Below are 6402 nucleotides of genomic sequence, written 5' to 3' on the forward strand. Positions count from 1 at the left end.
TCTCATCAGAGATATTTGTGAGCCACAATGTGGTTGCTGGCATTTGAACTCAGGACTTCTGGAAGAGCAATCAGTTCTCTTAACACTGAGCAATCTTTCCAATTTCCAGTCTAACTTTCTTAATTCCAGTACTGTATTCATTATTTAGGTTACATCCTGATCCCAGCCACTCTCCCTCCTCCTTTCCCAGTGCCACCTTACAAATCCTTCTCATCATAATGCTCTCCCTTCTCTGTAGAAGGGCAGACTCCCTAGGTACCACCCCGCCCTGGGGCATCTACTCCCAACAGTATGAAGCACCCCCTGTCCCACAGATTTACAATCAGGCTGCCCGGGTATGGGGAAGGGTTCCCATGGCAGGCAAGAGAGACTGAAACAGTCCTGGATCTACTTGTCAGATGACCCACATGGAGACCAACTGCAGATAGCTACACCTGGCCCTGGGGTTGGTTGCCCAGGCTCTAGCATACTCCATGGTCCAAGGTATCTGACTATAGGGGACTTCTTGTAGTGTTTTTAACCCCTCTAGTCTGCTCACCACTCTCCCCCACTCTTCCACAAGACTTCCCAAGCTCCATCTGAGGACTGGCTGTGGCCTTCAGCTGCTGAGTGAAGCCTCTCCAGAGACAGGTGTGCTACTTTTCTGTCTGCAAGTAAATCAGAGTAACGTAAGTACTGTCAGAGGTTGTCTCTGTCACATGAGATGGATCTCACTTTGGGGCAGTCATTGATTGGTTGGTCCCTCAATATCTGCTTTACCTTTATCCCTGCACACTTATTGGCAAAACAGATTTTGAGTTGAAGGTGTTGTGAGTGCATTGATGTCCTCTTCCTCTTCTAGAAGTTCTTTCTTGCTACAGGAGGTGGCCATTTCCATCTTCTGCTCCAGTAGGAATCTAAGCTAGAGTCACCCCCATAGACTCCCCCATCCTCTCCCTTACCAGGCATCCAGCAAGTCACCAGAGATCCCTGGACACTCCTGCCCAGACAATTTGTAATCTCACTCCTAGCCCTCTTCCAAACCACTCTCCCTAGACCTGACCAGCATTTCCATCTCCTTTCCTGCCTCTTCTCTTACCCTGTTCCATCACTTCATCCTTCTTAGACTATTTTGTTTCTCCTTCTTGTGAGATCCACACCTCCTCACTCAGGCCCTCCTTCTTCCTTCATGCCTATCAACCTGTTATCCTGCACTTTATGGTTAATGTCCACTTATAAATGACATACATTTTTCTGTGGTTCTGGGTTACCTCACTCAGGATAACATTCTCAAGTTCATCCATTTGCCTACAAAATTCATAATGTATTTATTCTTAATAGCTGACGAGTATTCCATTGTCTAGATATACAATATTTCCTGTATCCATTCTTCAGTAGGGGGACATACAGGTTGTTTTCAGTTCTTGGACATTACAGATAAAACCACTATTAACATAGTTCATCAAGTGTCCTTGTGGGATGGTGGGTCACCATTTGATTATATGTCCCAGGGTTGTTTTGCTAAGTCCAGATGAAAACTGATTCCCAGTTTTCTGAGAAACTGCCAATATGATTTCGAAAATGGATGTACAAGTTTTCAATCCAAGCAGCAATGGAGGAGTGTTCCCAGTATTCCACATCCTCATTAGCATGTGCTGGATGTCACTTTAGATTTTTATTTTATCCATACTGATGCACATAAGTTGGAATCCCAGGGTGCTTTTGATTTGGATATACCTGATGACCAAGGATGGTGACCAGTTCTTTAAGTGGCTCTTGGCCATTCAAAGTTCTGCTGATGAATTTATCTCTGCACCACATTATTAGGTTAGGATATTTGGTCTCTTGTAGTTTCAATTGTTATTTATGTAATTTTAATATTAGCCTTTTGTGCACTATAGGGTTGGTGAAGATCCTCTTCCAACCTGTATGCAGACATTTCTATTAAGTGTTTTGTTTTACTTACAGAAGCTTTTCAGTTTCATCAAGTTTCATTTATTAATTGTTGATCTCAATATCTGAGCGCCATTGGTGTTCTGCTCAGGAAGTTGTCTCCTGTACCAATGTGCTCAAGCCTATTTCTCACTTTTTCTTGTATCAGATTTGATGTATAAAATTTTATTTTGAGGTCTTTGATCCACTTGGACATGTGTTTTGCACAGGTTTATAGATAAGGCTCATTGCATTCTTCCCTATGCCTATATCCAATTAAACCAGCACCACCTGTTCAAGATGCTTTCTTATTTTTTGTCATATGATTTTGCCCACTTTATTGACAATAAGCATCCATACTTGTGTGGGTTTATTTCAGGGTCTTGGATTTCATTTTATTGATCAGCCTGCCTGTTCCTATACCAATACTGTAGTTTTATTGCTATAGTTCTGTAGGACAGCAGTAAATGAGAGATGGTGATTCCTCCCGAAATTCTGTTATTGTTCGGGAATGTTTTAGCTATCCTGGGTTTATTAAATCTTTCACTTGAAGTTGAGAATTTCACGTTAAGGTCTGTAAAGACTTGTTTTGGTATTTTAATGGGTATTGCATTCACTTTCTGATATCTTTCAATTGCTATTTTCAGACATTTAAAATTTTTGTCATACAGATCTTTCACTTTCTTAGAGTTACACTAAGACATTTATATTATTTGTTGCTATTGTAAAGAGCAATGTTTCCCTAATTTATTTGTCAGCCCCTTCATTGTTTGTTTAAAAGAATGGTACTGATTTTTTTTAGTTTATGTTGTATCCACCCACTTTACTGAAGGTATTTATCAAATGTAGGAGTTCTGTGATAGAATTTTTGGGGGCTCTTGTACATACTATGATATCATCACAAATGCCAATATGATATCTTCTTCCCTTCCAATGCATATCTCGTTTTTCACATTTAGTTGTCTTATTGCTCTAGCCTGAACTTCAAGAACTATATTGAAATGTTAGGGGGAGGGTGGCCAGCCATGCCCTGCCCCAGAGTTTATGGGAATTATTTTAAGTTTCTCTCTATTTAGTTTGACGTTGGCTAGTGGACTGCTGTATATTATTTTGTGTTCATGTATTCTTCTGTATCCTTCTCTCTCTGTAAGGTTCACATGATGGACTGTCACGTTTTGCCAAAGGCCTTTTCAGAATCTACTGAGATGATCATGAGATTTTTTTAAATTAATCAATTTATTCATTTAATTTCAAATGATATCCACTTCCTTGTTGCCCCTCCGCAATCACCCATTCCATCCTCCCCATGCCCCTCAGCTTGGCGTCTATGAGGGAGCTCCTCCACTCTCTCCCCTACTCCCGCCTGACCACTCTAACATCCCCCTATGCTGGCACATCAAACCTCCACAGGACCAGGGGCCTCCTCTCCCATTGATGTCAGTGAAAGCCATGTATCTGGAGCCATGGTTCCCTCCATGTGTATTCTTTAGTTTTTGCTTTGTTCTTCGGAGCTCTGGGTGTCCAGTAAACTGATAATGTTTTTCTTATGGGGCTGAATTCCCTCAGGTCCTTCAGTCCTTCACCTAGCTCTTCCAGTGGGGTCCCCAGGCACAGTCTGATTGTTGGCTGTAAGTATCTACAGCTGTATGGGTCAAGTGCTGGTACAACCTCTCAGGGAATAGCAATAGCAGGCTTCTGTCAGTAAGCACATCTTGACATCAGTAACAGTGTCTCAGTTTCGTATCTGCTCATGGGATGGAATCCTAGGTGGAATAGTTTCTGTATGGCCTTTCCTTTAGTGTCTGTTCCATTTTTTATTGCTGTCTGTACTTTGGACTTGAACATATCTACGTAAAAATTTTGAGATGATTCTGTGGCCCCATCGCCGATTTGGGGCTGTGTCTATCTAGTGGAGGTGTCTATACAGGTTGTAGGTCCCCCTTGTTGCATACTCAGATAAAGTCAACCGTTTGCATCCTGGGGGACTCTCACTTCCTTAACATCTGGGACTTTGTAGTGGCTACACCCTGTTCATCATTCCCCACTGCTACATACTTTTAATCAATTTCCTGAAACTCTAATTCTCTCATGTCTTTTCTATCACCTGATCCTGTCCTCCCCACAACCCTGCATATTTATTTATCTTCCCCTTCTCTCTTGCTCCCAGGTCCCTGCCTTTCTCTACCTCCTGTGATTATTTTGTTCCCTGTACTATGTGGGAATGAACATCCACACTTTGGTCTTCCTTCTTCTTAAGCTCCATATGGTTTGTGAGCTTTATTGTGGCATATTGAGCTTTTGGGGGTAATAATAACTTATCAGTTTGTACACAGCTTGTGTGTTCTTTTGTGTCTGGGTTACCTCTCTCAAGTTGATAGATTCTAGATCTATTAATTTCCCTGAAATTTTGTGAAGTCATTGTTTATAATAACTTGGTATACTCTAATGTGCAAATGCATCTCAATTTCTATATCCATTCTTCCATTGAGGTACATGTGGCTTAGTTACAACGTGTGGATATTATAAATAAGATTTATATAAACATAAGGGAGCATGGGGCCTTGTTATATGTTGGAGCATCTTTGAGGATTTATGTCTAGTAGTGTTATAGCTAGTTGTTCATGTAGAACTATTTTTAATTTTCCGAGGAAGCACTGCATTGATTTCTAAAGTGATTTTACCAGCTTGTAGTTCTACCAGCAGTAGAGGAGTGTTGCTCTTTCTCCACATCTTTGCCAGCATCTCCTGTCGCCTGTGGTTTTGATCTTAGTCATTGGTGTGCTGTGGATTGTGAGGGTCATTTTGACTTACACATCCCTGATGAGGAAGGATGTTGAACACTTCTTTAAGTGCCTCTCATCCTTTCAAGGCTCCTTAGTTGAGAATTCTTTGTTTAGCTCTGTACACCATTTGAAAAATATTGTTTTTGGATTTTTGGAGACTAACTTCTGAATTTTTGTCTATTTTTTATATTAGCTCTCTATCAAATGTAGGATCAATAGAGACCTTTTTCCAATCTCGGGATTGCCATTTTCTCCTAATGACTAAGACCTTTGCCTTACAGATACTTTTCAATTTTATGAGGTCCCATTTGTCGAATGGTGATTTTAGAACATAAGCCATTGGCATTCTAATCAAGAAATTTCCCCTGTGCCAATGTGTTTGAGTCTCTTCCCCATGGTATATTCAGCGTATCTGGTTTTGTATGGAGGTTCTTCATCAACTTGGAATTGAACATTGTACAAGGAGTGGAGAATAGGTAAATTTGCACTCTTTTCATGCTCACCGACAGTTCAACCAACACCTTTGGTTGAAAATGCTGTTTTGTTATGCTGGATGGATTTGGCTTCTTTGTCACAGATTAATTGCCCATCTGTGTGTAGGGTTATTTTCTGGGTTGTACATTGTATTACCTTGATCTACCTTCCTGTCCCTGTATAAATAACTGCGTTTTTTAAAATTATTTCTCTGTAGTACAGGTTGAAGTCAGGCATGCTGATTCTCCCAGATTTCTTTTATGGTTGAGAATATTTTCCCTATCCTGTGTTTTTTGTCATTCTAGATGAATTTGAGAATTGCTCTAATTCTATGATGAATTGAGTTGGAATTTTGATGGGGATTGCATTGAATCTATAGACTGCCTTTGGTAAGATGGCCATTTTACTATGTTTATCCTGCTGATCCAAGAGCATGGGAGATCTTTCCATCTTCTGCGGTCTTCTCCAATTTCTTTCATCAGAGACTTGTCCCTGTTGTACAGATCTTTCACTTGCTTGGTTAGAGTCACGCTGACGTATTTTATAGTATATGTGTCTAATGTGAAGGGTGCTGTTTCCCTAATTTTTCTCAGCCCATTATTTCTTTGAGTAGGGGAATACTGCTGATTTGGTAGAGTGAATTTTCTATCCAGCTACTTTGCTTAAGTTGTTTATCAGCTGGAGGAGTTCTGGTACAGTTTTTTCTGGTCACATGTTTATACTATCATTTCATCCACAAATAGTGATATCTTAACTTCCTCCTTCCCAATTTCTATCCCTTTGCTCTCTTTTTGTTATCTAATTGCTCTGTCTATAAATTCTCGTAATATATTGTATAGATAGGGGCAGAGTGGGCAGGCTTGCCTTGTTCCTGATTTTATTGGGATTGCTTCAAGTTTCTCTACATTTTGTTTGGTATTGGCTGTTAGTTGTATATGGTTACATATTTACGTAAGTATAAATGTGTATGAACAAATATATATATATATATATATATATATATATATATATATATATATATTCAGTTTATATGTCCTCTGCCCTTGTAACACTGAATTACAGTAATCAGGGTTGTTCTGGTTCTCAATATTATATGGGGGAAAGTTTGTGGAAATGGTGTACTTTTAAACTACCCCCATAGTTAAGCTTGTTTACATGGCCAAAACATTTAAATTCTGATGCTTAATGAAATTGAGCACCCTTGGTTTGTTATTTTCTTTCTTCCTTATAAGTG

This window comes from Rattus norvegicus, chromosome 1 (genome assembly GCF_036323735.1).
Source record: "Rattus norvegicus strain BN/NHsdMcwi chromosome 1, GRCr8, whole genome shotgun sequence".
NCBI classification, from domain to species: Eukaryota; Metazoa; Chordata; class Mammalia; order Rodentia; family Muridae; genus Rattus; species Rattus norvegicus.